The 8,719-nt window shown below is 49.8% G+C and overlaps 1 long non-coding RNA gene across 1 annotated transcript; it reads right to left on the bottom strand.

Moving 5' to 3' along the window:
- Nucleotides 1-507: 507 nt before the first annotated feature.
- On the bottom strand, nucleotides 508-1,419 carry LOC115289140. The gene is made up of 3 exons (XR_003907409.1): nucleotides 1,140-1,419; nucleotides 799-949; nucleotides 508-577 (listed from the first exon to the last, which is right to left on the bottom strand). It is a non-coding gene; the product is annotated as an uncharacterized LOC115289140 (long non-coding RNA).
- Between the last annotated feature and the right edge of the window lie 7,300 nt (nucleotides 1,420-8,719).

Raw genomic sequence — 8,719 nt, forward strand, 5'->3', positions numbered from 1 at the left:
AGATGAACACTGAAGGGGCGGAGGAGGTGGGTGGAAAATGGGGTCAGAGCATGCAGGGCTTTGGAAGCTCTACGGAGGAACTTGACTTTAACTTGAGTGTGAAGAGGAAGAGTCTTAAGCACACTTGCATTTTAGAAATTCATCTTTCTTTCTTTTTTTTAAAGTTCATTTACTTTGAGAGAGGGGGCGAGGAAGAGAGAAACAGAGACAGAGAGAATCCCAAGCAGGAGCCACATGGACAGCACAGAGCCCCACGCAGGGCTCAAACTCACAAACCAGAAGATCATCACCTGAGCCAAAATCCAGAGTCAGACACTAACCCAACAGAACCACCCAGGTGCCCCTAGAAACTCATCTTTCTGATCTGGATTAGAGATTAGGATGATCTGATAATGTACCAGGAGGACAGAACAGACCTCGTTCTTGCCCTCCTCCAGCTGATGTTTTGGTGGGAAACAGAAGTACTTAATACATCATATAAAATAATTAATTTAATAGTCACAAGGACACAAGATGTTCTGAGGGATGCCACGGGTCAAGGAAATCCTCCTGAAGACAGCGACCTTTAAATTGAAACCTGAGAAATGAACAAGATTTGGTCAATTCAAGAGAGAGGCAAAGAGCTTTCCAGACCACATGAAATCTATTGGGAAGGTCCTGAGCAAAGTGTGCTAAAACAACTGAGAAAGGTCTAGTGTGTTTGCTGTACATAGTGTGAGACTGGGAGTTCGATCAGCTGAGGCTGGGGGATACTAGGGCTCAGACCCCAAAGAACAGTCTTACACATTTTGGACTTACCCTAAGTCAAATAGGAAGTCTTGAATGATGTAAGCAGGATCCTATTTTGAAAAATGGAATAACTGGCATTTCTCTTTTGTGCTTCCGTGCACATGACCTTCCTCCTGATCACTGCAATGATCTGCTGGCTTTGGAAGTGAAGTTAGGATTACTGAAGACAAAAAATGTTGGAGAGATAAGTAACATTTAGTTTCTGACATCCAAGACAGAATTTTTTTGTTGGCCAGATGGTAGTTTGAAAGACTTATCATTGTTAAGAAATAGGGTATTCTAGATGTCAGTAACTTCCTCTTTAAAAGATACTAAGAAGCAAGCCTGACAGAACTGATGGTAGAGCTTACCTTCAGGATGAAAACTGAAGAGAAAGCCCAGCTCTTAGGTTTGGAAAATAATGGGGAGGAGGCAGGAGCAGGTGTGGAAGGAAGTCAGGTGTGTGTTCTAATCATCCATCTTCCATTTAAAGTCAAGAGGAGGTATGTTTGATGGGGGAGGGGGTGGTGGTTTCCAGGCCCCTGGGAGGTGATTTCTGTAATATCTATCTAGAGGCCTTCACATCAAAGTAAACTTCCGTGTGGCTAGGCACAGGGAAGGTTTGAATTTAGCCTTCTCACTTGGGGTTGTGAGATCGAGCACCATGTTGGGTAAATTTAACCTTGTCAAGCCACCTGGTTCCCATGTGGGGCCTGCACTAGATCTTTAGCTATGGGTTTTGTATAAGAAACAAACCAGAAGTGTATAGTTTGAAAGCCTACGATTTAAAAAAAATGCATTGGACAAATATCGACAATGTCCTGTCATTTAACAGCTAGTTCCTAAGAAATTGCTTGGGCCCCAGACTCTACAGCAGCAGGAAGTAGACTATGAACCCCCTGAAGCTCCCAATGCCCATTTCAGGCATCGCTGTGGACCAGGAAGAACCTTCTGGAAGGAAAAGCCCAAAGACACAGACAATGAACAAAAGAATTTTTCCCAGAGAACAGAAAAGGGGCTGCCGGATGGAGCTAACCAAGGATTTGATTCCACTGCTCAGGAGGGAGAGGGGTACTCCTCCTGCCTAGGAGCACTGGATGGTTGCCATGATCCAGGGCCTGATGTGTTCCCATGCTTCCCTTTTCCGAATGGAGGTCTTCGCCGCAATTACCATGTTCCCATTCCACCTGGTGTAGGGTGGTGTCTTTGAGTTCACTATTTCATGTGGAGAGATAATTGAAGCCAGTGGAGAGGACTGCACATCGCCTGATAATCCTGGGCCCGGATCTGCATGAGGTTTGGGGGTCGTCCCCCGTAGGAGGGGAGGAGATCAGTCAGTACTGGGAAGAGGGGAACACAGGAATTTTTGAGTAGCCAAAGGGCCAACCACGCCAGAAACAGCTAGTTGCTTACTCCGGTTTCCATTCTCTCCTTCTTCCTTATGAACATAACCCGCAGTTTTATTACTAAGACTGTATTTAAGATCCTATTTCTCAGACTCCCTTGCAGCTACCTAGCTCTCGCCTTAAGAGTAAGTTCTAGCTACTAAAATATAAACAGAAGTGTCCTCAGGTTTTTCACGGAAGGAATCAAAATAAAAGGGGCCATTTCTCCATTGTGCTTCTTGGGAAGCAATGTAATGGCCTGGATTTGGGTCATGGGAGTTAGGGTCACACTTTGGGATTAGATAGGGAAGAACGGCTGGAGGGCCCTGGTCACTGACAAATTCATGAAATCATCAGATGAGCCCTTAAACTCAAGCTCCAGACTTTTATAGGAGAGCATAAAACCCAGTGTTTTAAGGTTCTGGTTATTTGGATTTTCTGTCACAGGCAGCTGAAAGGAATCCTAACTGATCTATCTCTAGGGTAGGCTTTGAGCAGGAGGCTAAGATAATCGGTTTGGGGGTAGGGCTCCAGAACCTGCAGCAGCAGGAAACAGAATGTTGAACACTCAGTCAGTTCGGGCAGCAGCGTGGGGGGAGCAGAGGTGGCTGCAAGCGTCCCAGTGAGAGGTGATGGGCAGGGACCAAGATGGGGGCAGTGGGGCTGGATAGAACATTCGGGTTTGAAACATACTTAGGAGGGGAGGCAGTGCCCTGCACTGAGACGGGAGATGAGACAGAGATGAGGGTCACAGGCAGGAAGAGGGAAGCAAAGAAAATGGCATATCCAAAAAGCAGTTAGCAACGCTGGCCACTGTGCAGTGGGCAAGGAGATATAGGCTGTGACGTGTGGGATTTGGTCGCAGGGAAGTGGTGTCAGGGCCTTTGGGGTGGCAGTCAGCTGCAGGGGGGGAGGGAAGAGTGGCGGAGGAAGTGGCCCAGCGTGTGAAGATAACTCCTCGGAGGCTCTCCCTGGCTGGGAAGCTAAGACTGGGGGAGGGGTCCAGGAAGGTTCTTCGCATTTTTTTTTGGAGATGGAGAGAGAGAGAAAGAGAGCCCAAGCTGAGGAGGAGCAGAAGGAAAAGGAGAGAGAGAATCTCAAGCAGGCTCCACGCCCAACACAGAGCCGGACATGAGGCTCGATCTCACGACCATGAGGTCATGACCTGAATCAAAACCAAAAGTCAGATGCTTAACTGACTGAGCCACCCAGGTGCCCCTAGTTTTTGGCATTTTTAAGATGGGTGAGACTTAACCTTGTTGAATGCTAATGGGAAAGGAAAGGCCCCTTGGGGAGGGAAATGTCCATGACAGAATAGGAAGAGGGGGACACTGATTCACCAGGTTCCCTGGGCACAAGGATCATGGGAGACCCAGAGCTGGCGCTGCAGTGAGCCCGGGGGCTTCTCTGTGAAAACAGGCGGAGGGCGGAAGGTGGCAGACAGGTTATAGACTTAGCGATGGCAGGGTGAGGAGATCCCCTACCGATGGCTCACACACTTTCTGCGAAGTGGCCATGAGATCATCTGTGGTAAGTGAGGGGGCTGGAGAAGATTTGGGGAGAGGGAGGAGGCAGCATGAGTACTTCTTCTAGGGAACAAGACAGAGAACTGGCCGGGAAAGCACAAACAGTGGAGGCTCCTGGCGGGCTGGAAACATGAACCGGTGGTGACACCAATCTGCAAGGCTGTGTGGCTTTCTCCAGAAGGAAATCCCTAATCTGGGACCCCAGGGTTGCCCGTGCTCCAAACTGTAGGCCCGGCTTCACACTCAGCAGAGCGTGTGCACCTGCGGATCCTGCCCCCTCCTCAAATTAACATGCCTCCCCGCCCCCACTCGCCTCCTCCACTTGCCCTCTTGCTCCTCTGGCTTTTAGTCCTGCAACCAGATGTCTTGGGCTCCCCAGGAGCACCTTCTTGTTATTCCTACCTCTCCTCGAGCTCTGGCTGTTGGCAGGGCCTCCTCATGGACCCCCTGTGCCGGCTTCCTTTCTCCCCTTCACCATCGGCCCCTGTCCTGCACATCTAATGCATTCAGCCTCTGAGTGTGAGTGTGACTGCCTCCCTCCCCATTTAAATCCACTCTGCAGCTCCCAATACTTCAAAATAAAAGCTCTCATTTCTGCTTACTTTTGGGATCCTGGCTTGAATGGTGGGAAGCTTTCCTAGACTCGGGAAAGTGTCAGCGGTAACTGCCCCTGTGACACCTTAGAAGTCTCCTCTGAGACACTCCGTAATTACTTGATCCTCCCCTCACTGGCAATGGCAAAGAGTGAGCATGTGTGTGTGTGTGTGCACACGCGCGTGCGCTGGCACATGCTTCCTCATCAGCTCTATTTCCCCAGCACGCGGACACTGCCTGCCTGTTGACAGATGAAAAGAGCCAAGCCTGTCAGTAAGACCCTGGAGATCTCGGGTTAAATTTCCATCAACCTGTAAATCAGTCCATACTCCAGATACTGGGAGCTCCTTTCCAGTGTCCCAAGCTGCCCCCTACTTTCCTCCATCACCAGAGGTCTTTGGTCCGACTGCTCCCTGTCCACACACGCTTGTGTTCCACTCCCTCTGGTATAGACAGGTACTCCTTCTGGCCCAGAGCCCTTCCACGGCAGATTTCCCTGCAGAATGTTCTCTGAAACTCCCACCCACCACAGGCCAAACCCCAGAACGTCAGCTTCCGGAATGCCTGCCTGTCTCAACCTTTCACCCCCACCAGACTAGAACCTTGAGGGAAGTTTCCAGTTTGTAGTTAATCGATATATCAAATGAAAATGTTTGATTGTGAAGCTAAGAGCCATCTTGTATAAAACACTTGTCTAACTAGTGTCCTATACAACTATGTCCCCAATGTTGCCTTCCATGGTGCCATGCACTTAGTAGGGACACAGAAATATTTTTTTAAATTTTTTTTTACATTTTAAAATTTATTTTTGAGAGACAGAGAAAGACAGAGCGTGAACAAGGGCAGAGCAGAGAGAGGGAGAGACACAGAATCCAAAGCAGGCTCCAGGCTCTGAGCTGTCAGCACAGAGCCCGTGATGCGGGGCTCGAACCCACAAACCATGAGATCATGACCTGAGCTGAAGTCGGACGCTCAACTGACTGAGCCACCCAGGTGCCCCACAAAAATATTTTCAAATGGAGAAGACATTTTCTCCTTCATATTTGTAGGAATATGGTGGTGACAGTCTCCGCCTCCACATTCATTTCAAAAATTCATTTAAATGCAGGTGTCTCATGTTTACAGCATGAAAAAGATGTCTGTTTTCATCAGGGAACAAAGTCTGTCTTTTCAGGGTTATTCCATCTTTCCTTGAGAAACAAATGCATGCCTTGTGCCGTGGCTCAAGGTAGTGACCGTATTCACCAGTGCTCCAGACACACCACTGCGTAAGGGAAAAGGAATTTCTCCTGGAGCTGATAATTTCCAACACGTTCGGTAACATTTGTCTCGTGGGCTTCTGAACGAGACCGTGAATATGAAGGTATCTGAAATCTCTGAAACACTAAAATAAGGGGGAAACTATATTGCTATCCGTATGTATTAGTTTATTTTCCATGCCAATGTTTCATGATTGTTTTTTAGTTCAGAAAATGGAGTTGTTGGGATTCTGAAAAGTACTGCCTAGCTATAAATCCATGGAGACGGAAGGCAGATTGGTGCTTGCCAGGAACGGGGGAGAGGGGAAACAGGGAGCAATTGCTTGATGGGTCAGGGTTTCCTTTTGGGCTGATGAAATGTTTTAGAACTAGACAGGAATCCGCGTTGCACAACACGGTGAAGGTACTACATCTCACTGAACTGTTGACTCTAAAAGGGTCACTTTCCGGGGCACCTGGGTGGCTCCATCGGTTAAGCTTCCAACTTAGGCTCAGGTCATGATCTCGCAGTTTGTGGGTTCAAGCCCCATGTTGGGCTGTGTGCCGACAGCTGAGAGCCTGGAGCCTGCTTCAGATTCTGTGCCTCCCTCTCTCTCTGCCCCTCCCTCCCTCACTCTTTGTCTCTCTCAAAAAATAAATAAACATTAAAAAACTAAACTAAAATAAAAGGGTTACTTTTACGTTATGTAGACTTCACCTAAATAAAAAAGTCACATATCACTTACATAATACTGAATATTTTTCTGAATGTCCCATAAGAAGGCAGAGCTGTGTTCTAGAACAGCCCTGGATTGAAGGCCCCACAGCACCCTGTACCTCACCTTTGGAGAAGGAATGGGGTCCCCCCGTGTACAAGCAGGGTCATGTCCTCAAAGCGTCCTCAGAGACACGCTGCAGAGCACCAGTACGAACACCACTACAAACCAGGCCAAACGGTGCTGTCGGTATTTTCATGTTTCTCCTTTGGTTGACACACTTGGGCTTATTAAGGTGTTTGGTTTGATTAAGGATTTTTCTAGCCCCAGAGGTAGAGCCCGAAGCAGGTTTTAATTTTTCCTTTAAATGAGTGGAATTTTCCAGGGACAACAACCCCACGGACTGTGGATCGGGCCCCGGACGCTTTGCAGGCCATCTGTCCCCCCAGCGCCCGGTGGAGAGGAAGGGGGAGGAGCCTGCCCACAGGGCAGAGTCGTGGGCTAACAGTTTGTCTCCACTCTCGGCAGGTTCTGCAAAGGCCACGGCTGACTGTAGAAGGGGTGGGTGGACGTGTCCTAACAGCTCACAGTTTCTCAGGAAACAGTCCTCTCGTCTTGTCCAAGGAGGAACCTTGTGCTGGGGTGTAGGAGCAGTGTCGCGGATCAGTAGTGAGGCGGGCCGGAGGGGAGGCCATCAGCCCTCCTGCTTGCTGGGGCCCTGGGCCAGCGAGGGCTGAGCTGCCCACGCACAAATATCCTGTCCACCCTTCAAATGTGTGGGGCCCAAAGGGAAAGCACACTTCTCCATCTCAAACATGGCACTGGAGCCCAGAGCCCAGTGGCTGAACTGTAATCAGGTTGCACCAGTCAACTTTATAACCAAGGTCTATGGGTTTTAACCGCTTAGGTTTCCTCCTGATCGTAGCACTTTGTCCCCTGTCACATGCCTTCACGTACATGGAGTCATTCAGTAGCCTAAGAGACACATGCTGCCGAACGTCTTAGAAAATACTGGCCCTGGAAGAATTCCTTCTCTGTCACATAGTGGCAATGCCAGGAACAAAGAAAGCCTGGTGACAAAGTTCTGTGCACCTGGGGAGCTCTAGGTCCAGCAAAAGAGGAGAGTCCCAGGAACCTCTCACCAAGACATCTTTCCTGGGGGCGAGGACCCTACCTAATCCTTGAAACTCCAAGTTTGTTGGAGATGTCATCAGTACAGTTTACCATGGCCCAGTCCTCTCCAATGGGTTTAGAACTGGATAGCCGAGACTTAGCAGTGACTGAAAAGTTCCCCAACAGAGGTAGGTCTAGGGACCCAACTGTGGCAGCCCATCGTTGCTTTTCTCAAAAAAAAAAAAAAAAAAAAAAAACCTGAAGATCTGTCCAGATGCTTTTAAGGCATTTATAGGTGCCCAAAGAGGCAGGACTGTTTACGACTCCATCTCCTAAGTGCCTGGCAATCATCGACCTCTCTAATTGGCATGTGGGCAAAGAGGTGGAAATTCAAACGAAGTAGATTTCGAAGTGTTAGAGAAGGATGAAAGGTGTTACAGAAGCGCCTGGGCATGAGAGAGGGGCGGAGACACACGAGCACGGGCTTCTCTCCGGGGGCATAGCCCCCAAAGCCCGCGGAAGCCCCGTGCGAACACTCCCGGCACCTGACCCTCACCCCGTAAAGGGACACGCTGGCTGTTCTGGAAGACAGAGACCCCTCTCTTTGTGGTGTCTGCTGGGGCAGAGGAGGTCCCTGGCAGGCCCTGTGCTGAAGCTTCAGAGTGCCCCGTCCCCTAACGCGGCGGGCCCTCTCAAATGAAAGGAGGGGCCACCCTAATCCTTCTGGTGTGGGTGCTCTTAGCATACAGTCATGGCCCTCCCCCTTTACAGACAAGGAGATTAAGGCTCAGAGAGGTTAAACGACTTCCTCCAGCACTCAACAGGCGCTGAGTACGGAGGACAGGCCTTCTGACTCACAGTCCAGTGCTCTCGGGTCCTCCAGAGAAGGGAGCCTGCATGCGGAGCTTGTCCGAAGCGGACTTGCAGCACCCGGTGTAAATTCAGGGGCTGATTCTCAGCCAGCGGCCGACCCCCACCAGCACTAACTGTTGACAGCTGGGCCTCCGCACCACTTACCCTGCAAGGAACGCGCAGCCCCGAACAGCTGTTGCCCATTTACCCGGGGTTTCCTGGTCTCCAGGGCAATGGGGTCTGGGCTGACACTCCTCGGTTTCACACCTAACAACCTGTATCTTTTCAGAAAGCACAAGTGGAGATGTGACCATCCCCTCACGTGCACGCCTCGGCTGTTTTCTGAGGCCTTTCCCACGCGTGATCTCATTCGACCATCTGGACCATCTTAGCGACAGGTTTAATTGGTTCTTTGAAGATTCGTGGGTTTCCAGGGCCAACCTGTTCAGACACAATACCTCCAGGAAGGGGCAGCACCTTGAACTTTTATTGGCTCACACCTTGGCAGCAGTTGGCAGCGAGCTGAG

Source organism: Suricata suricatta, chromosome 4 (assembly GCF_006229205.1).
Source record: "Suricata suricatta isolate VVHF042 chromosome 4, meerkat_22Aug2017_6uvM2_HiC, whole genome shotgun sequence".
Classification (NCBI taxonomy): Eukaryota; Metazoa; Chordata; class Mammalia; order Carnivora; family Herpestidae; genus Suricata; species Suricata suricatta.